The 21,194-nt window shown below is 45.4% G+C and overlaps 1 protein-coding gene across 9 annotated transcripts in view; it reads right to left on the bottom strand.

Moving 5' to 3' along the window:
• AKT1 (AKT serine/threonine kinase 1) overlaps window positions 1-7,031 on the bottom strand; it is a 73,856-nt gene extending 66,825 nt beyond the window's left edge. Inside the window, exons 1-2 of one of the 9 annotated variants that reach the window (XM_064512002.1) lie at window positions 6,901-7,030; window positions 5,301-5,375 (exon numbers count right to left, since the gene is read on the bottom strand). The gene's annotated coding sequence lies outside the window, so the exon portion shown is untranslated. Of the gene's footprint in view, window positions 1-5,300; window positions 5,376-6,066; window positions 6,088-6,383; window positions 6,541-6,593; window positions 6,827-6,881 lie in introns of those variants that run through there. The other 8 variants (XM_064512004.1, XM_064512003.1, XM_064512001.1 and 5 more) reach the window with 8 other exon arrangements.
• Window positions 7,032-21,194: the final 14,163 nt, after the last annotated feature.

Genomic DNA, 21,194 nt, shown 5'->3' with positions numbered 1-21,194 from the left:
GCTTTCATTGCTTTTTTTATTATTATTGTAAATACTAAATGAGGGCTTTGCTCTTCACACGGATTTTTATATCTTACAGGGTGGAGGTGCTGAAATAAGTGCCCGCTAAAGTCTTGCATCTTCAGTAAGCAGGTTGATCATGGGCACGCTCGCAGTAGCACTCACACTAGATCAGAGGTGGATGCGAGACTTTGCCCAGTAGACTTCTTCCATCCCTCCAGCAACATCAAACTCTTTCCAACAACAACAACAAAGACTTCTGAGATCTAACAAAGTCTAGTTTTAAATATTTCCTGGTATCGAGACTTCCAGAACTTCTTTTGAAGGGTCTCCTTACCATCCAATGCATCTCAGGCTATCAGCTAATACACAGCCCACCTTAGAGATATACTTCTGACAGGAAGAATTCCCAATATTCTGCTTCAGATTTTGCTAGCTTCAATCTCCTCCTGTTAATCCCACTCAAATCTCCTGGACTTTCTGCAAAAAATTGTCTTTTCTATCTTTGATATCTTAACTTCTACCTGTCTTAAACATACACAAAGAATCTCAGATAAGCTCATGTAACTTTCTTGTCAAAAATCAGCACCTACATCAGTTTTATTGTTCTTCTCTGAACACACCAGTTCGCTGCTGTCTTTCTAGCAATGAAATACATGCACGTAAACACAATTTAAGATTTTTACCACTCTGCTTTATGAGACGAAGTCCCTGTGTAAATAGCTCAAAATTCTTGCATCTTACCGAAAATGTGTTTAGTTTGTGGCTGCCTACCACAGAAACGTTCTTCACATTTCTCTTCCCTCACTGAAAATAATTTCTTCCCAGATGCATTAGCCTTTATTATTTTCCTAAATTGAATCTGATTATTTTTCTGCCTGTGGTGTAAATTTCTGTTTGTTTGTTTTTTAAATGACTTCTGTGCTCTCAGAAGTGTCCATACTTCCATTCCATTTGGTATTACTTGGGTGATCAAAAATGTAATTGGTGCCAAGTTGCTAGCAATAATTAAGAAATTTAATATAAATGAACCTAGCAGCATTCATAACACCCTTCCCTCCTTCAGCCAAAGACCTAGCTTTCATAGGAGTCTCTCCTCAAACGTGGAGAGACCACATTGCCCCCCCCCCCAACAAATATATGCCATCTCTGCATGGATTTGGCACATGTGCATCAATTATCTGCCAGTACACAGGTGATATCCATTCATCAGAAACAAGATTAAAAAGCACCTAACCCCACAAAACTCACTAAGACAACCTTGGATAGAAGCAACACAGGACCAAAACAAATCTAACCTAAGTCCCCAGCAGAGAGGGAAGGGACTGCACATTTCATTGCCGGTGCTCCAAAAGAGAGTCTTCCAAGCGAGGAAGATAAATGTGAACAATCTCAGTCACTGGAAACAGAAATTGACTGGAAGAAGCTGGGAAAGAAAGGAGGTCAGTCCATCGATACTCTTGCCTATGGACTTCCACTGCTCATCACTATCCCTCATCATCACCAGCAACATTTTTTTTCTTTTTTCCCCAGAAATATGCTGCTTTTTCCAAGTTACAAATCTGCCATATCTCACTGCTTATAATTACCAACTCCAAGAAACAGATAAGTGGTTTGCCTAAGGGAGGGAACACACACATAAAATATGACATTGGAACAGACACATAAGAATTCGTTGATTTCACAAACAAACATGAGAAAACCATAGGTTGTAGAATGGAGACCAGTAACCCACAGCTACCAGAGCTGTCTATGAACAAACTCCTTTAGAGGAGCAGTTAAAAATACAACTTCACCAACATGGCAGGCTTTCATTCTTCTTTCAAGAAACCATGCACAGTGGTCACGCGAGCTAGACTTACTTGTTGACGTCAACAGGAGACTAGGCCTCATTTAAAGGCTTCGTTTAAGCATCAAGTAATTTGTAAAGTGTTGAACAAAACCCTTAAAATTATCACAGCTTAAGTATGAAAATGGAACACCAAGGTGTGACAGTTAACGCTTATAACATCGTGCCAGAATATGGGGACTGTGCAACCTACCTCTGTGTTTTGAATTTAACAACTTAACTGCATTAAACAATCAACATCCTTTTCAATAATCATATGTAAAAAAGAAAGCTATGAACAAAGGTGGTTTGCAGAAAGGACAATCCCATTAGTAAAAACAGAAAAAGGGGAGGAGGCACAAAATTCTGGAATCATGAGTTAAATTTCTCCAGCTGTTTCTGGGTTAACACTTGCCCAGACTTCCACTTAGCAACCTCCCACTTGTCATAGGCTAAACTGTCATCTCACAATCTGAATTAGAATAACAATATAGCCCAGAAAACAGATCAGCAAAGAAAACCAAAGTTCAGAGGAACTATTTTTTCTAGCCTCTGTGGTGTCCCAGTAAGTTTGGCCTGACTTCTCTGTGCAATTTCTATGCAACAAATATTCCCCTACTTACTACTGTAACTCTGCTATCAGGGATGCATCTTTACCCACTCACCTCCTCCAAGGGGAAAGAGAAGGCAAAGGGGATATAACAAAGCAGCCGTGCACAGCAGATAGGTCTGCATGGTACAGTCAAGTGGGGCACGAAACATGCCCTAATGCCAACCTGCAACATGGGCTCCTGCTTGGTCCTTCAGTCAGCTATGGGGAAGTGTAATTTCATCAGGGGGGATTTTTCTCAAGCTATTTCAGAGCCAGGAACCTCTCACTATGCAATAAGATGTCCATACACAGCTCCAACAGCAGCAAACCCACTCTATCTGCTATATTTTACAATACACATTCAAATTGTGCCTAATATATTTTAATAAAGGACAGTATTGAAAACAGTGGCAGCAAGTAATAGCAATTTCTTGTAATGGAGAAGTAACTACAGGTCAATGTATTACTGAAGATGGTAAACCAGAGAAGGTTTCTTTTGCATAAAATCCTGAGGGAGGAGGGGGAAAAAAAAAAAAAAGAGGAATGATTACAGTCCTCATTTATGGCCATCTAGGAATGGTTCCCAGTGAACAGAGGGCATCTGAGGTAAGTATGACCTGACTGCTCCAGCCTGTGTCTGCACATGACTGAACGCTGTCAAAAGCTAAACAACTCTGTCTTTCTCTTAGCATTCAAACCCCTTTGCTTGTTTGGTCTCAATATACATTTCTGTAATACCTTTTTCAACAGCCAAATATTCCTTATGAGGCCGAAGTGCAGTAAATCATTATGCATATATTAATTCCTTAAAGGTTATTAAATTCTTCATAAATAATGAGATAACTCACTTCCCTATGCACTGCAACAGTGAAACCTACTCTAAAGACTCCAGCTGACCTTCCGACAAAAGGTGGAGCAGAACTGCCTTTCCCATATTTGGGATGGCTGCGTTAGGAAGAAGAGAATAAGATAAGGTGCTCTATTATGCTCCCCTTCCTTTGTCTCCAAACCCAAACAAAAGTGAAGAGAAGAATCTGTCCTCCTTGCCCTCTTCCCAAGGTGAAATTTTATATTCATTTCTATGTACACTCTAAAGCAGGGCAGGAAGAAAATGAATTCTTCCATAACACTGAAGCTGAAACTTTAGCTCACAGGATGCAGAAGTATCTATGATTATCACCTCACCTTCGTGAGGGAGAGTAAGCAAGAGATTTAAAGAGGAACACATCTCCTAACCTCAGTCCCGTCCCTGCCTCACCTGGCATGTTAGGCTGCGTCTAGACTGTACCAGCTCGCCTGGATCAGAAATCAGGTTAACACAAAGCATGTTCCTGGACTAACACTTTGCCCCATCACCGTGCCTGTCACTGGACACCCACTGCTCTGGTGTTGCACGGCTACAACATTCCCAGGACACCTTGCGCCCTAACATCCTACACGTTCTTGTAAAGCACAACACCGGGACCCCTCCAAAAAGGATCCAGCAGCCCCTGCCTGCCTACCTTGGCCGCATGACATTGTCACAAGAGCAGCCAAGATAAATAGCCAACTGCAGGGCAGCAGAAGCATGTGCACTTAGGCCCATGACAAGGGATATCATGAACAACCTAAGCTCTCTTCCTGCAGTACATCCCAGATCTCATTTTAAGCTCACAGCTGACAGCCAATTGCACGTAAACAGCATGGACACGACAAAGTTGGGCTCTAGCCAACATTTTAAGTAGAGCGTATAGATAGGTGTCCCCACCAGGCTTTGACCAGTGAAGCACATCTCCTGCAATATGCAAATCCTACCTTCAGCGTTTCACAGGTGCAGCAATGGTTCCAATGCTTTCAAGGCCCTCTAAACCCCCGGCAGCTTTGCGCCATGACCCACTTGCCAAATCCAGACAGAGAACTTTCCAAAAGCGTATGAGGACCAGTTGTTCCAGCATCTTAGCTTGCTTTACAAAAATGCATTGAGGGCCTCACATTAGGCGTGGTCACTAATATTTGCTATCAGCCCATGTGATGTTCCATTAAGAGTAACACCATGTCTAAACAGGTATTTAATGACAGCACATACAGCTTATCACAAGGTTTGGAAAAGCTGCTCTGAGAGCTATCGGAAAAATTGTAAACTGGGCACAAAAGAAAAATCTCTAAAGCCACGTCCACCTTCTTTCAACCTATGGGCATAATCTAGGTTAACAAAACTGCAGTTTGAAAAGCCTTGTGCTCTCATGTCTTTACTGATCAATAGACAGGAGGTTAATTTTGTTCAAGTGATGGGCCAGGATTATGATATTCAGCTGTCCAAGCTGCAACCACAGCTAGAGTTTGATAGGACAAACTAAGCTGCATGTTTCAAAACTGAGCAAGGGCAGAAAAGAGACAACTTCTTCATACTCTGTCAAAGACACAGCCTAGACAAAATCCTCTTTATGTTCCCAAACAAGAACAAGTCCTTTTACAGTTTATGCTCATATAAGAGCTGTGCTGCACAGAATTTTTGTACTAATTTAAGATGCAGTTAACCAAATTCCATTTTAAAGTGCTCATAACAAAAGTTTTGCTCTGTTCCCCAAACAAATGAAGTCAGCCACGGTCCTATTTAATTCTTACTGTAATAAGGGCATTTTATAAGCCAGAAAGTGAACGCTGGAGCTACAGGTTACATGCAGACATTGGATCGATTTTTAAATTTGATTTACCACTGCTGCACACCAAAAAGTTCCATAAACACCGTACACAGTGAAAACCCTCCTATTTAAAAAAATGAAAGCTATCTCCACAGTGTCTTTAAATCTATTAACTCAGACAAATGTTGTGGCTGTCATCAGGAAATTAACTACTACATAAAAGTAATTACTAGTCATGCAGTATGTCAAATTTATTTACCTGTAAACAAATATTCTTCTGAATTAAGTGTTAGTAACTCCCCTTTATAACTGTATTTTGAAATGTACATCCATCCTGCAGTATAAATAAAACAAACAAGAGCAAATCAGGGATTTGCTTCTCATTATATATTAGGGACGGTAGAAAAATCAAGCAAAAACACTTAAACACTCTCCCCAAGGGGAAAAAAAAATACTGATAAGGTGCAAAGACATTAGCATCAATACTGTATTGTTAGGAAAGTATATATTAAAGAAATCCCAGTATGCTCACATACTGGATTATGTTACGCGTTTTTACAAAGAAACAACAGAAAAAGTGTGCGAAATCTCCAAGAACATTTCAGTAACTGCAGAATTTCACCCGGGGTGGGGAGGAAGGGGGCATCTGCAGACAGCTAACCCAGAGGTCTGCGAAACACGGCCGCAGAAACCAAGCCCACCAGCGCTGCACACCAGCCCGCACACGCCGGGCGCCCCCGGGGCGGGGGGGCGTGGGGTGGGGATCGCGCCCCCGCCAGCAAACACCGGGGGCCGCAAGCCCGGACGGGCTCCACGACGCGGCTACGAAGGATAAGGGGGGAAACCCGGTGTGCGGTGGGAGCTGCCTCGGCTCCTCCGCTTCACCCCCAGCCCGCCGGGGGCCGCGGCTCGCCCCGCAGCGGCTCCGCGGGGGCCCGGGCCGGGGGCGCCGAGCGGCGGCGCGGCCGGGGAGGAAGGGCACGGCCGGCCCGACGGCCACCCCGCCCCGCAGCACTTTCATTTACCGCATCCCGGGGAAGCCAACAGCTTCCTGTTCGCCCCGAGCCCGCTCGCCCGGCTCCGCCGACAGGACGCCCGCCGGGGGCCGGCCGCAGCCTGCCCCCCCCCCTCCTCCTCCTCCCCCGAGGCCCGGCCGCGTTGGGGGGGGGGGGGGAGGCAGCCCCCCGCCCGCCCTCCGCCGCGGCCTAGGCGGGTCGCCGGCCGCCGCCCGGGCCCCGCGCTTCCCTGCCGGCAGCCCCGCACAGCGCGGCGGGCGCGGAGCGGAGCAGGCCCCGGCGCTTCCTTCCCCCAGCCCTTCCCAGCCGGGGACCGGGTCACTTACGTGCCTGGAGCCCGGGGAGAGGAGGTGATGGGAGGGTGGCGGCTGCCGGGGACGGGAAAGGGGAGGGCGGCGGGGAGGAGGGGAGGGAGGGAGGGAAGGGGGAGAGCAAGCGAGCGGGAGGGAGGGAGGGAGGGGGCGCGAGGCGGCCGCTCCCGCGGGCGCCGAGCTGCGGCCTAACTGGGCTCACGGCAGCCGCCGCCTCCTGCTCACCATCCCCGGGCGGCTGGCGGCGGGGCGGCTCCTCCTCCCCCTCTCGCAGGCGCTCGGCCCATGGGGCTCCCACACCCGGTCCGGCGGCCGGCCTGCCCGCGTTCCCCCGCCGCGCCGCGCCGCCTCGCCTCGCCGCCGGGAGAGGGAGGCTGCTGCCGCCTCCCCGCCGCGCGCTCGAGCCGGAGCCGCGGGGCGGCGGGTGCCCGCGCTGCCGCCCCCCCCCCCCCCCCCGCGCCGCGCCGCAGGGCCGCGCTCCCGCCGCCGCGGCCGGGCTCGTCCCACACGCGCCTCCGCGGCGCTCGCTCACATCCTCCGCGGCGGCCGCCGCCGGGTCCTGCCGCCGCCGCCGCCGCTTCCCGCCGCCCCCCGCGCAGCGGGGAGGGGAGGGGAGGCCGCGCCCGCCCCGCGCGGGGGCCGTTGGCGGCCGTTGCCTCCGCCAGCGTTGTTGCGGCCCCCCTCGGTGACGCCGTGAGGGGGGGAGGGGGGCACCAGCCTTAGCGGCGCTGGGGCTCTGGGCTCCCCCAAAACGACCGACTTCACCCCAAAGTGCCCCCAGCCCACAACAGGGGACAGGCCCAGGCCACCACCTCAGCATGTTTTCACCTCTACGAAGTATCTAAGGAAATTTTCACCTCTCTTAAAACTCTTCAGCTGGAACCAGCAACTCCTTCACCCTGGAGCACCACCTAAAGCCCTGACACAGCCACCAACCCACACACCCAAAGAAAGCCCTACCTTTACAGGCTTCCCTCATGCCTCATCAACACCAGCTCATTAAATAATTAGGCATCAGGGCACCTCTGAGAACATTTTAGCATCCCCAGCAGGAGCAGCAAAGTGATTTCCCAGGGGGGACCCTAGGGATGGCATGGCCAGGGTCACGGATGGGCACTCACCACCTTGCCACCACGCTAGGCCCCACCACATGCAGCAGCTGCAGGCAAAGCACCACAGATTGACACCGCAGGGTCATGCGGCATCATGCCCGGCACCACAGCGCTTGGTAAGGGCTTAAGGGCCGCTGCACTCGGGAAAATGATGTTGCTGAAATGCCTTTGATGGATTTGTTATTTCTCAGTACTTCCAGTATCAAGTTTGCCTCATTTGCTAATTAAAGGATTTTATTTATTTTCTAACTGATGGTGCTGTAAACTCTAACTGGGTTGTGAGAATTGACTTGATTTGTTCAGAGGCCTACAACTGCTGATGATCGCATCTCGGTAATTGAAAGCTGGTTAGAAGTTGCAAAGTGGTTCATCTTCCCACAGCTTTGCAGCATTGACAGAATAAAGGTGCATAAAATGCATTTACAGCAGCAAAGCTTGGGAACACGACCTTGCATTCACACTGGTAACAAATCTGTTTGGTGTAATAAGAGGCATTTCTACCATGGCATTTGAATGATTTTATGTGTTTACTGAAATTTACAGCTTATGTACTTTCTTCTTCCATTTTGAGCGCTGAGGTCTGTCTAAATAATTCTGTCTATCTCATGGGTGTCCAAGCATCAAATGAATCACTGGATTTTGCGTATGTCAGTGCTCTGGAGGAGCAAGGAATGAGAAAGGGGAGGAAAGGGTTCATACTCGCTCAGGATGGAGGGAGGGAGAGAGGGAGAGCGAGACCTCCTTTTCCATCAGTGGACAGGCCAGTTCCTCCCCGCAGAACGGCTAAGCCATTATTATATTTGTATGGCTTTCTTTTGGGTGGATTGGGGCCCTTAAATGCATTTAAAAATGTGCCGCTCAGCCAAGTTAGGCGAAGAAGCATACCCCATGTTACAGGGTACTGAGGTCAGGGTCAGATCCTCTACTGAAAGAGTGGAAAAATTTCTGTTGATATCAGGGGAGAGTGAAATGGCCATGGGAACTGTTCCCACGCCAATGTGCAAAGGCACTGGCAAAGAAAACTCTGCAATGGACTCGCCGGGATTGTGACCACGTTTCTGCATACCGTTTGTTAAGTTCAGAATATTGAGTGTACATTGAAACCTATTTAGGTACGAAAGATATCTTTCAAAGGAACTTAATCATCAGTGCGAGAGGCTTGCAGCATATTAAGGGGACATGTATAGAAATGAACGAAAAATAAGAAAATTCATTCATGAATTAATTTTGAGTCTTGAGCCTGCGATTATGCCTAGCAATAAAGAGCGCGTCTGAATAGAGGACTTCACTGGCTGTAGGAAACTTTTGTATAGGCAGAGGGACCTCTGGTAATAGATCTGATTGCAGGAGAGCTTTCTTGCCTCTCTGCCAAACCTTGTTCTGATTGATAAGCTCGCGGACTGTTGTCGTGAGCAAGGTCATTAGGACTTCCCCTGCAAACGAAGCAGCAGTTTAAAAAAATAAGGTCATACAGCAAGCATAGTTTTCAGTCCCAAAGAGAAGAAAATAAACCTCTGTTGTTTGCTAAAAAGGAAGTACAATTAAAAAAAAAGAAAAGCAACACGAGCAGATTGTTTAGAATTGCGAACTGTTGATTTACAACGATGAACGACAGGCCCAAACTAGAAAGTCTGGATCCAGATCTTGATCTGACATTCCCCAAAATGGGGCGGGGGGGGGGGGCACACTTAGATTTGTGGTTTGGTGTAAGGTTTATCTCTGAAATGCAGAAAAGTACTGTGGATAAAAATACCCAGGTAAAGTAGGAAGTGCCTGGTCTGCAACAACAAGGGTGACTTTGTAGCAACAATGAACAAAAGAAGTCTTTTTTTCCTCTGAGAACAATGAAATCACTCAAGAATTGTTATAAATGCAAACAATGTGGGTTTTATCATTCAGTTATCATCAATGGGATTATAGTCTATAAACTCTAATTTTCAGGGAAGTCCCTAGATTTCCCTGAGCGCTTCCTCAAATTTCGTATCTGTTTACTCTAATTTAGTAACTGGTACTGGATAAGGTGCATCGACTGTTCCTTGGTATTATATTACCATAAAATACTAAACATAGGGGTTAGTGGCAAAGAATGGTTGATTGTCAGACAATATATCAATCCCGTACCAGAAGAACACTCATGTTCTCACCCATTTTTAACAAATAAACAAGTAGCACATAATTTGATCTAACTTTTAAAACTTATTTTAAAACACGGAAATTATGCAGCTTTGGATAAAAAATATTTTTATCCAGTCAGGCATAAAAAGAAAGACTAGTATGGTAAGACGGAGTGTAATTATTGAATTAACCCCACTAGAACAAGTTCTGTTCCATGACTGCAAGTACTGACAGTGCTGTTATGTGCTAACTGGGAATTTATTCCTCCCTTTTTGAAAGGTGGGCTCTGCTCGAACAGGACTCAAAAAGAAAAGGCTATGTGAAATCCTATTAGAGTTATGGCACTAGTGTCTCAGTCTAGGCATTTGTAGCTTAAAGAAGCAGCTCATGTTTGATCTAAGATGGAAGCCTAGTTTAATAAAAATACAAATTAAAAGTGCATTTCATGCTGCCAAATATAATAAACATAGCTGTGCTTCTAAAATTGAAAAAATCCGATGTCTGAAGATATTTCTCAAGAGCAAAACAATAGTAGGCTATCTGGAGAAAAAAGAATAAATGTAATCATACTGAAACATTGTAATTTTGCTTTTTAGAAATTCATACTGTGAATAAATATGTGTATGATTTAGGTTGTACTTCTGTGGCAAATTCAATGAAAGACTATATAAGTGTTAGCTAAACTGATAACTGGAAGACCAGAGATCTGAGTTTTCCCTCTTTGCTAAAATGTTTTTTGGGAGCTCTTCCAGAGGGTTTATTAAAAACCCTCCGAGAGGTCAGACAGCAGACCTATGTTTGGTTTCTAGCTTCTGTTTCCTGGCCGCCAGCATGCTCAGGCTGGGCAGCGCTGGGGTTGGAGGATGTCTTCTCCAGCTGGAAAAGGAGGAAGAAGTCATACTTCGTAGTCCTTCCAAGAGCTTTTCTGGCTAAGTAATGAATGGTGCTGACGAACTCCAAAGTGAGAACCATGCAGTCCTCTTCCTCTGGAATAATGAGCATTGTGCCACAGGGCAGCAAACACACTAGGGGCAATTCAGTAAATAAACAGGAACTGAATTGGTTTGCATAGAAAATGCACTAGTTAGATATAGAACGTACAAAAATAGCAAATATATCAGTTCTGTCCCATGCAGCAACCGCAGTCATTTTTGTTGTTGCAGTAGTAACCACAAGTCCCATTTTGGACCAGGAAATGTTAGGCACGGCACAGACACATCAGAAGAAAGAGTCTTTGATCTGAAGGAAGTGAAGTCTACTCCAAATTGCTGATTTTTGCCCTCCTTGTTTGTAAAACATTTCTTGAGTTCTTAGTTTTGGGAAGATGCCCGAGAATGCTGAAACTCCAATAACCTGTTCAAAAAAAATCACAATCTTAACTATATTCAAAAATGAAAATCCTCTGACACTAAGATACTGAACTCGTATACACATATTATATACACATTTTTAAAAAGTAGAAAAATTAAGGCCTCTGCTGCATTCTCAACTCACACACCCAATGCCGGTTATGCTGTTGATCTAAAATTATACAGTTAAGTACAATGTGGGCAAATGAACTTGAGTGCAGTATTAGCAGTTGCCCTTGCAAATATCCCCAGGGAAATGTGGAAGGAGCAGCAGCCCTGCTGCCAGGTATGGGCACAGCAGTAGATCTGTTGGAGCACTGCAATCTAGATGTGCTGAGCTCCAGGTGGAAGCCAACAAAGAAAAACTCAGTCTTTCTCACCATCTTTACAATTTCCTTGAGATTAAGAGCTTTAAACTAGCTGTTAAGGTTTTTGGCATTATGGTGACAGAGGCTTCCTAGATCCTTTAAAATGTATTTACACATGACACTTTACCACTGCACTGACAGATTATTTTATTATTTGTACATAAATGCTAGAAGAGAAGGGATTGGTTTTAATTTCTTCAGTGCATTTTTAATGGCATCTGCATGCACACAAAAATCTGCTAGCATTTGAATCACCTCATCAAAACTTTATAGTTTGGAAACTTTTAAAGCCAAAAGTGACCATTCCAATATGATTCTGGTCTGAACCCCTGGATACTACAGCCATAAAATTGCATTTAGTCATGTCATCATCTGTATTCACACCTCGTAGGTAAAAGAGATGACGCTACCATGAACCGAATAAAAGTGGGCAAGGAGGAAGGGAGAGGAAAAACAAACTCATGTCTTTGGTGTTCTCTTTACTTCAGCGTCCTGGTGCAGCCTCCGTTCTGCAGTCATGCTCCTCAGAAACCCGCCAAAAATCAACAGCTTGCAGAGCAACGGCAGGGTAGAGTTTCTGCTTTATTTATAATACAAGTTTTACTGTGAAAGAACCCTGGTAACACGATTGCCTATGCAATCTTGTTGTGTTGGTTGCACTTGTGGGTGTCTAATGAGTGCAAATGCTCTTCAAAGCTTTCTCTGCAGTTTGGGCATCTCATGTGCTCCTTTGGTGTCTAACTGGGTTTGAGCTCATGCTACCACTTGCCTTCAGTAGAATTATCAATGTCTCCTCTTCAGCCTGACTTGCTGTTGTCACAAAACTTTTTTGAGTGCTTTTACTAGTCTTTGGTCACATCTATGCTGTTTCTGTCATCTGTGACTATGTGTGGGTTTGTGGCCATTCTGCCCTGTGGCCAGAGCCATTTAAATCCGTACTGCTTTTAGGGGCAGGGCTCCACTCCAAGTGCAAGCTGTGTTCCTCCCCACTCCTCACCTGAAGTTTCCTGTAGGTAACAAGCCTACAGAGATGTGCTCTGACTGCATTGTCAAGTGGTTTTTCTTGAGCGAGTGGATTTCTTGAGCATTTCAGATGGTGCTGAGGACCCCATCTTTGTTCCAGCGAAGTGGGGGAGCTTCAGCTGAGCTGTAGTTGTGTCCCATGGGCTGAATGCAGCAGTGGCTGGAGTCCACATGAACTATTCTGGAGGGCATCTTCTGGCTTAGATTCACTGGAAAGGAATCCAGTTCATGGACTTCAAGACTGGTCCATGATATGAACCAAGGCACAGGGAGTTGGCACGATCAGGAGATTACCTTCAAAAGCACATTCCTGATCCAGCCTAAAATGCTATGTAGACACAGCCATTGAAAACCCTGCTGCCAAATGAATTGAAAGTGTCCAGAAGTTTAAAAAAATATTAAGAATGAGAAACAGGCACGTGCACAAACAGCAAAATTCAGGCTAAAAAAACTCTGCATGTGTGCTTATAAAGAAAGTATCTATTTGGATGTTTCCTGGCCCCTGCCATAGTCAGTGCATAACACCAATTGTCTTGGACCCTGAGTCTGCAAATATTCCCTGTCTGCTTAATTTCCTATTCAGGCCCTGAATGGAGTAAAGCTGGGTGCACCAAAAGCCTGTGCAACACGGGACTGTGTAGGACAGGGACTGCCTCTAACACACTTAGGTACAGTGGCTAGCACAGGCTCGGAAGGAGCTTCGGAGTGCTCTTGTGACATGCATGCTGAATATTAAAACAACAAATGCACCTGCAAAAGAAAGCAACCCTTGACCTGCCTTGCCATATTTCCTGCCCGCAGGCTTGTCATCTGCATTTGGATGGAGTACTGCATTGAAGCTCTTCAGCCAATGCTCTTTGCCAGGCTGTGGGCAATTAGGCCCCCTGTATTTTCCTGCTGCATCCAGCCTGGCTTTTGTGCGGCGTTCCCGCTGCAGCCCCTGAGCCTGCCAGGGCAAGCTGGAAGTTGTAGAAAATTATGTCACCAGCTGGGCAGGGCTTCTTCACCACCTATAACATCTTAGCCGATGTCCTCTGAATGTGCTCATGGTTCTTCCCCTCATAGCATCTTTGTTTTCCCTTTTCCTTTCAGCCTTCCAGCTTTCAAGTTAGCAAAGAGGCTACTCTTTGGTAAAGACTGTTCATGTGAAAAAACAGGAAAGAGCTTTGTTGCAGTTGTTTTAAACATTTTTGAGTTATTCTTGAGCAGGAAAACAGTTCAATGCAGTAGAACACTAGGACCCAGATACTTCAAACACACAGGTACCAGACTCCCATTGAAAAAGTTTATGATTTTCCCTGGTTCATTTACCCTCTTTCAAAATAAAACAAGTAATCAACAAAGTCTCCACACTTCATACTTTATGCAGGCAATCCTGAGATCCTATTACCTCTAATCTGTTCCCCATAAATCCTGCACCACCTTCTGCATCTTGTCCCTCTTAAGGAAATCAGACCTACTCCAGGGTACCCTTCTGAATGTATAGAGGTCCACTGAAGTCAGTAGGGATCTGTTTAAGGACATGCCTGCAGAGAGCATTTGTTATTCTGTGTTTACACAGTTCCCAGCATAATAGGACATAAAACCTGATTAAAGCCTCCAATCGCTACTGCCATGGAAATCAGTCTTGTTATTGACTGATGACTCAACATGTCTGAATTTAGATGGAAGACAGTGGCTTTCAATTCCCAGTTCCTTTATAGACCCTCTGCATAACGGAGCCAAGTCATTTAATCTCTGTATCTCAGACACGCCTGTATTAAACACAGGGAAAGTCAGTAATTGATTAATGCCCTTCTCCCAGCCCCTTCTCGGTCTTGTGTTTCCAGATTATAGGATCTTTGGGGCAGACATCATCTCACGTGAGGTGCCTGGACGCCACCTAGCACAAGGGAGCTCTGGCAACACCACAAATGCTAAAATAACAATAATGTTCAGTAGCACAGAAACAGCTGTGATTACACTAATATTTGTCCTCGTAGAGTCACTTTTAGATTGAAAGCACACCTGGGATGATTCACTCCCAGAGTAGGCTCAAAGTGATGCTAGGAGTGTGACAGCCACAGAGTAACCTGAACTGCAACAGTTCCTCTAATGAAGTAAGAAAAAGTTAAATAAAAAGAGCTATACATTTTTTTAAAAAATAAAATGCAGTATGGATGGATTCAAATCTGGAGTAAAATGCCATCAGCCACACAGCTTTCCCTCTTTACAAGAACACATGTGGAAAGCTATTATTATAATTTGCAAATAATGTTACCCTCTTTATGTGTGCCGTTGGAGCTTTTTTATGACACATCTTCAGCTAGACAGCTTCTTACATAACAATGTTATTCTTTTTTTATTTCAGACATAGGTGTTGTTAGGTGGGGGGTTTCCAAGTATAGGTTCTGTTAATAAATAGCCACCTATTACATAGCTAGTTATCGCTAAAAAAATTTATACTTTGAAATTGCGAAGCTATTTCCTAGGTTAGTGTATTTGCCAAAAGCTATGCATAGGAGCAAACTCATATCCCTGCAGGTACGCCATGCAACTTGCACAAACCACCCTTATTAATAAAAATCGCTTCAATTAAAATTGACACATGAGATAATTAATACTATGTTGATTGATAAACAAGACCTTACTCATCTTCTCCAGGCGCTCATTAATTACCTGCCTGATGCCGCAGCTGACTGGCGAGGACACGCTCCTGCCCTAGGAACGTAGTGCTTTTCGTGTGCGTTCCAGTTTGCCACCGATGGGCTGCACCTTGAAAATAACACTATTTCTGAGCTATGGGATATCAAGTTTTGTGTCTACCTGTATGTCAGCTGGGAGACAGTATGCATTGGTTCATGCACAATAGGATAAATATTATCTGCCAGGTGATGCCACAGTGAATTCTCATGCTATTTCTCTCCCACCTTTTTTTTCTTCTCCCTCCCTCCTCCCTTTCCCCCCCCCAGCACGTTCGGCAGCGCCGGCAGGCTCCACAGCGCGCCGTACCCATGAGCACACTGCGACACTGTTGCAGGGGCTCCCTACGGCAGAGCCCTGCCAGTGCCATCGATCAAGCCACAAGCACTGGTTCAGCAACGCAGGGTTGTTCCGATTCCCTGACTCATCTCCTGCTCCCCCTGGAAATCACAAACGCGGGGCTGGAAACGGAGCTGCAGTCCTCTGCCTGCAGGAAGACTCAGTAACTTTGGTTGCTGAGTCACCACGTTGACCCACACAGCTCAAATTTCTGTCGAGAATTAGCAAGTCAAAAATGCTCATTGTAACCTTACCACCCTGGAGATAGTAACAGCATATTCTCCAGAAACGTGTTCAGCCTGGTTTTCTGCTTGGGACTCAGATTCTCCAAATCACTGTTTGTCTAATGTTTACAAAAACACATTTCATTTTAAGTAGCCCTGAATTAGTATATTCTTGGGGTCCTTTTTTTCATTCTCATGTCATCTTAGAGCTAATCAGCATTCCGGTCTTGTGTTTGCGACTGCTGAGAAAGTCAGATCTTAAAAAGCCATAACTCCCTGGCAATTTCTGCCTGCCAATAGCTCATATGCGCTGTTTGGACATAGTAAGTAGTGTGGAGGAAAACTGAAGATCAATTTATTTCCAGGTATGAATTAAATCTATTTCTTTGAAGCAGCCAACACGTCTCCCTGCTGTGCATGATGAAATTCTCCTTGTTATATACTGCATGTTTTTACAAACACTGCTATTTTTATGAGCATGATATATGTTTCTCAGCATCTGACTGAAATGTGTATTTCTGTACAGTTGCATCACTATGCAGTACTTCTGCTAATGTTATCTAATGAGTCCTACTGTTTTAGATATAACCCTTTGTTCTGGTCTGAAACATGACATGGGATGTATTTAATGTGTGCCTGACTGCAGAGAGAAATCAAAATGTAGAAACACTTGCATGCTACAGTTTGTTTATAAAATTAATCTTGACCGGTCAGCATAAAATGCACCATGCCAATGCAATTGCCATAATGCTCCCTCATTAGGAAAAATGATTCTTCTCGCACACAGTGCAAACAGTAGTTGACTGGGGATGCCCCAGCCGCCCTTTCAAACTGGCTGTTAGATAAAAGTCTGGTTACAATTCAAAGCAAAATATGAAAATAGATCGATGTAAATAAAGATGAAGGAAGAAGAGATTCACGTCAGAGAAAACACAAATGAAAAGGCATGTGACCGGTTTAAAATACGAATGAGCTGCTGTTGAAACAGCTCTCTTAAATGACCTTCTTTCTTGCCATGTGACCAAATTCTTCAATCAGGCATTGTAAAGTAAAGGAATGCTAAAATTGCCTCTATTTTCATTTTACATTTGGCCGGTATAGCATATACTTGCTGCATTCAGTTTATTGCCCAAATAAGCTCTCTGCTAAAGTTAAAAGGAGTCTTTCTTTTAACCCTTCTCCCGGTTTTCCTCTGTGCTGTAATAGCGTGGCCTGCCCTTTTAAAACCTGAGGGCCTGGGGCCAGCCAGCTCTGTGGCATTATCGGACTCATCTGCCAGCAAGTGGTTAAGGAAGAAAGCTGGCCTCTATGAAAGGTCCTGTAGTCCCAAGGGCAAACTTCTCTGGGAAGAGCCAGCCCCTGGGTAAGCAGAGGGGCCCCCTCTTTGGGGTTTTTACTTATTCAGGCCAATTGCCCTAAAACAGTCATGGATGGGTACCTAGGTTGTACCTGCATACTCGCAGCCCCTTTAATTTATCAAAAATCCATGCAGAATTGCAGACCCAGAGCTGGAGGCAGCATTCATTCAGTTGCACCCGGTGCCAAATACAGCAATATGGCAACTTCTTCTTCTCTGCCCCCCCACACTTACACTTCCAAGGATCACAGAAGAATTTCTGACGTGCTCCAACATTGAACAAAGCAATCTCTGATCTTAAGGGAAAAAAAAGGGCTCAGTTTAATACAGGCAATTGGCAAAGATTCAAATTGCATCTTGTTTTAGCCAACGCAGTTCACCAATCCTGAGGAGAGATGTGAATTTTCAGCTCGAGTCAGATGCCTAATTATGCCTTTTTCCTTATCTTGCTTTTAAAATCTTGCCAAGGCTGCACCCATCCCTATATCTCTAGGCATCTGAATACCACTCAAGGAGTATCTGAACCCTTTGACACCAGCCTCTTTTCAAGTCTCCACATGACCAACCGGAAACTATCATTTGCCTGTTAAAGATGACAGTTCATTCACAAAATGCAAGTTGCTTTGGAACGATGCTGCCTCTTACCTGCAGAGGTACCACTCCATCCTCAGTACCTGAAAGGGGCAGCAGTACCATTCCATCCTCAATACCTGAAAGGGTTTCTTGGACCATCAGCCTGGTCCCATCAGACAGGAGCGTGCCTTTTTCTAGGGGAGGTTTAAGCAGAGCTGCTGTCTGTGACAAAGGAATATCATCTCTTTTGCTTTTGGCAGAGCCCGAGATTGAATACTCAATCTGTTACTGACTACATAGTAAGGACTTTCTCAAGTTGCAGAGTCTGAAATGAAAGTGAACTAGAGAAAAAGATGCAGGTTATGCAACATAAAATTGGAGTTTTCAAATATAGCTTTGCTTTCAGGCTTGTGTTCCCCTAAAATTTGTTCCCCACCTAACTTCCTCATTCTCCATTCCCTCTCCACCCATATTTTCTTCAAAGATTCCTTTACGAGATGCACCATATACTTGTTTTCAGAGCTTGATTTTCATCCTCCTGAAGTCAGTGTGAGATGTGAAGAATGACATGAGAGAATCATGTTTGCACTCTAGAGTAGGACACACTGGCTTCTGGCAGGGTGTCAGTTAAGAAGCCAGAACAGTACTTTTTTAAGTGCCACTTGCAATTGTTTTTTATCTCTTACTGCTGACGGGCAAATTAAGTGAAGGGTAATCCTTGTGCAGGCTTTCTGTGGGGCCACTTTCCCTCCAGGTAAGAACTGGCCCCAGTAAGAGAGACTGATGGCATCTTGCACGGCAGCAGGGAACTACTCTACAAGCCAAAGGAGTTGTTTCGTACACAGTCGGAATATTGTATAAGAGGACACCTTGGTTTCCTTTATCATATCCCACTTTTAGATCTGCTAATATTGTATCACTTATAAAACCATTCATTACCTTTGGCATCATAAATGGCCATCTGCAATTTTGGAGTGCACGCTGGGAATGAAATGTATTTCAGTTCCCTCTCTTTTATCAGTGGCTTTGTACATGGGCTTCAGGTTTGGCTTAGGAATGTTTAAATGAAAGTCCAGTTGGCTAGACAGGATGAAAATGATCTTTTTACCTTACAGACCTTTCTAAAATGCAGCATTTTGTGTGATCCTTGGAGAGCATGTAAAACCAAAGCTCTGATGACTGCCAGGTGGCCTCTCTCTGAACAGCGTTGGTTAAGTTTCTCTTATGTTTTAGACAAAACAGGCATCGGTGACATTGATACATAATTTAGTCACCACCTTCAGGGTACGTTAATTTAGTAAATTTTCTAATTTGCTAGGAATTCACATAGATGAATTGATGATTAAATAGGCAAGTGAACTGAAGAGCCCAAACGGAGCAGTTTGTTGCTAATTTAAATGCTGTCTAGACCACTCTCCTTGTTACATTTTAATTGACCTAATTATTTCCAAAACCACTCTTTTTGTCATTTCTTTAACATTTAGATCGTTCTGCACGTGGGAGGAGAGCTCTTCTCCTGGTATATTCCAGCAGCAGGGAGGATTTTAAGCAGTGAGTTTGAATAGCAGCAGCATTCGTGGCTGGTTACGAAGCTGCAGCCCTTCACGTAGACCCGGGGAGAACGTTGTGGGCTCCCTGCTACGACTTCTTCGGCTTACAACCACATCCACTTTTACCGTGCCTTAAGAATGAATGCATCTCCAAAGCGGCCTTTTCATTTTCAGCTGAGTTACACTATTAGTGCTCAGACATTTGATGGAGTCGCTGCCATTCGACAAGCTAGCGCTTGTTGGCTGGGCCGAGCTGTGTAACTGTTATAGCCGTGTGCACACTTCATCTCCGGCGACTGCAACGGTATGGCACGTCTCGTAGTGAGGAAAGCAAAGCTGAAATCGCTCACACTTGCTGTAGGGAGCTATTCTTATTGCTTGTAAGAGCAGGTACCCATGTAGTTACCACATTGCAGCTGACATGAGGTAGCTTGTTCGCTTCCAGGAACTGGATTGTGCACCCAAGCCCTGCAGAGACCTGATTCTCCCTCACCTAATTGTGTTATCTTTACTTCATAGTGGCAAAGAGGTCAGGCGCTGGATGAAGGAAAACCAAATATTAAAACACAATTCTAGCCCTCTAGAACCTATATTTTTAACATCAGAAACCCACCCAGACCTCCTGTAGATATTTTGCTACTGAGAATCCACCATGGTCACTGGTGAGTTGTTGCAGTGGTTCGTCATTTGCCCTTAAAATCATACGCAATTCTTCTAGCCTGAACTGGGCAAATTTCCGCTTCTAAATTCTGGTCTTGCTTTAACTTTGGCTGTTGGCTTATCATCAAAAGTTACATACAGTCATCGGTGGAGCCAGAATGGCCATAATTATGTTGAGCTCTTCTGGGCTATATTGATAGATATCAAAATGCATGACCAAAGCAGTGTATTGCTCCTCTCTTTTGGAGAGGGAAGCTGAGGCAAGCGCAAGAAAAATAACTTTGCCCAGAGTCACAGGCAAAAGCACTGATGGAGCAAAGGGGAGAATTGCCAGAGGGCTGGTTCACTGAACTTGTCTTGAGGCAGTGATCTTTTTTACCACTGTTCCTACTATCTTTAGCCTGTCTTTCACTGGCTTTAAATGAATTACCCCTCACTCAGGTCTGGTGGCTGAGAGAGGAGAATGAGGCTTGCCGATATCTAAAAATGCATTTTGTTGTCCCTGGTGGCTGCTTTGATAGTTCTCAGTTTTCTGTAGCTGGAGACATGTCAGTCGGATGCTGTGCCAGATGTTTCCCACAAACTGTCACATAAATGAAGGAGTCTGAGCGAGGTAGGAACGTACCCAATTGCAGGGCTGCTGCCAGCGCTTGCTGGCTGCCTTCGACCAAGCAAGGCTCTCCTCGGCTTGCAGGCAACCTTGAGGCATTTCGGAGCTGGGAGACAGCAGAACCAGACAACCGCACATCCTACCTAACTGCCCGTGTCTCTCTCTGCTCCTTAGAGCTGATCCTTGTGGATGTGTCACGAGGGTTGGAGGAAGCAGGCAGCCACCCAGCAATATGGAGGGCAGCCGGGGAGTCTCGTAATTCCCGGTAGAAGGGGTTGTGCTTTTCCCTTGCTCCTTCACTCCCAAGTCTTCATGACCTGTAGGCAGGGACTGGTCCGTGGGGGGATCTCTTAGCAAGAGAGCAGCCTCACTACAGCACAGAACGGAGGACAGGGCCTGGGCGGTTGCACGATCGCCAGTGATAAATAGCCCAGAGCTTGTTGGTATGAATGATCCTGCTCCAAAAACCCTTCCTACAACTTCCACTGCAAAGCTTCTCTCCTAAACCGGGAGTGCCAGCCTGGTATTTCCCTTAGATAAGGCTACACCCGAACCTGGGGCTATACAGGACCTTCTCCGCTTAGAGAGCACTAGATATTGTCTATCATATCAGGCCATCAGAAATCTCTGTTGTGTATTCATTTTTCAAATTAAGTACAGAAAACCGTTCTACAAGGCAGCCAAGTCTCGCAGAGGTCTGGCTACGTACTGCCAAAGCGTCGCACCTTGCCACTGACCAATGCAACCGGCAGACGGAAGCGGCTGGCTGAATTCGGCAGCCTCCCCCGGAGCCAGTGCAGGACCCGTGGGCACAGAACCGCTCACCTCGTCACAGCGACAAGCGGCCAGAAGGCTCCCCAGCCT

This window comes from Dromaius novaehollandiae, chromosome 5 (genome assembly GCF_036370855.1).
Source record: "Dromaius novaehollandiae isolate bDroNov1 chromosome 5, bDroNov1.hap1, whole genome shotgun sequence".
Classification (NCBI taxonomy): domain Eukaryota; kingdom Metazoa; phylum Chordata; class Aves; order Casuariiformes; family Dromaiidae; genus Dromaius; species Dromaius novaehollandiae.
Note: the sequence above shows the minus strand (reverse complement) of the source record. Positions and strands in the feature narration are given on the sequence as shown.